The sequence below is a fragment of the Sesamum indicum genome, linkage group LG4 (genome assembly GCF_026168435.1).
Source record: "Sesamum indicum cultivar Baizhima isolate 11 linkage group LG4, ASM2616843v1, whole genome shotgun sequence".
Lineage (NCBI taxonomy): Eukaryota > Viridiplantae > Streptophyta > Magnoliopsida > Lamiales > Pedaliaceae > Sesamum > Sesamum indicum.
The window spans coordinates 14,789,159-14,790,778 of NC_142660.1; the positions used below are offsets into that span (position 1 = coordinate 14,789,159).

The 1,620-nt window shown below is 30.1% G+C and overlaps 1 non-coding gene across 1 annotated transcript; it reads left to right on the forward strand.

Annotated features, from left to right (window-relative positions):
- The first annotated feature begins 869 nt into the window (after positions 1 to 869).
- TRNAH-GUG (transfer RNA histidin (anticodon GUG)) lies at positions 870 to 941 on the forward strand. Its single transcript has one exon. It is a non-coding gene; the product is annotated as a tRNA-His (tRNA).
- Positions 942 to 1,620: the final 679 nt, after the last annotated feature.

A 1,620-nucleotide genomic window follows, 5' to 3' on the forward strand; every position in this document is an offset into this window, starting at 1 on the left:
AAGAAACATATACAAAAGAAAGCACTTCGAGAAAATATACATCCCCTAACTTAGGAAAGCATATTTTACATTATATGATTTTGTTTTTATATAATTATGATGACTATGCCGCATTGGCTTGTTTGAAAAAATTTAGATTTTAGTTAGGGTAAATTACAAATATTTTTTTGAAATTTAGAATAATTATTAATATTTTTTTATTATTTAAAAAATATAAATACCCCTGATTGAATGTTCGTCTAACAACAAGCACGTTCCACTAACTTCGAATTATATTTTCATCCAATTATTATGGTGAACTAACAAAATAAATTTTTGAATTATAAATTAAAAATTTTTATATATTTTTTAGAATTTTCTAAGATACTCTTATGGATTAGTCTTCCTTATGGATTGATTTAGTTTACCACCCTCAATTTTTCTTAATTTTTTTTGAATAATTTTTCTATTTTTTTAAAAATTTCAACTAGGTAAAATAGTAATGTCCATTTTATTGTCTAGGAGCTACATAATTATTTTTTATTTGAGGTAGATTTGTAATTTCTCAAATAACAAAAAAAATATTTGTAATTATAAAAAATCTCAGGAAAATAGTTGTAACTTGCTCTGTTATCTAACTAAAAAATAATATGTAACTTTTAACTTTTTTTTATTTATTTCTTCTGTGAGCAATTTGAATTATTTGATCATAACATAGTAATAACAATAAAAAAAAACATATTAAGAGTCAAAATTCAATTATTTTTTAACATTTAAATTGATGAAAAAAAGTTGTAAAATGGCTTTAAAAAAATCTCGACACCTTTAAACAAACATAAAAAAAGTATGTTTCTGTTGAGATAGGAACCGTGTAGAATCAAAAGCATCAAGTGGCTGTAGTTTAGTGGTAAGAATTCCACGTTGTGGCCGTGGAGACCTGGGCTCGAATCCCAGCAGCCACAAGTAATGTTAACCTTTTTCATGTTTTTATTACCACTTGGTTGTTTTAAGAAATATGGGTTGGATAATGAATCCCATTGCAGTTGCATTCCAAATGAAATGACAGAAATCTCCCTCTACAACCTGCCTACATTTTAGGGTCAGTTTGGGTTTAATCCCATATTTTGTCCTGAGATTTAAATGTTGACTGGATTTTCCACTGTATCGTACGTTTTAATCCTCATTTCCACTCTAGCCCAAATCTTGCAGGTAAGCTCATCAGACATGCCAACTAAACAAACATGAGAGTGGAATGCATTGTTGAAAAACTGTTGAGGCAACTAAACAGCTTTACAACAAAACAATAATATGAAGGAAACAAAGGTCATCAATTGTCCTAAGCTCATCTTGCAGACCACTTTGGAAGCCAGATAGCAAGCGATTACAACTAATGAAGGCGTTTGTTTTCATGTTTCATGTTGGCGATGCTTGGGACTAACCAACCCAGCAGCAAATTAAACATGCTGTCCAAAACAAGATTCTGATACCAAATCATTGAAATGAATACCCACATTTCTAACAAAACCATCCAACACCACAGCAAACAGCAACACTGTTGCAGTTGTACTAAAAGTAATATTGTCCCCAAGCCAAGATGGATGATAATGGAAGTCGATGAGCTTGCTTCAATCTAGCTATAGC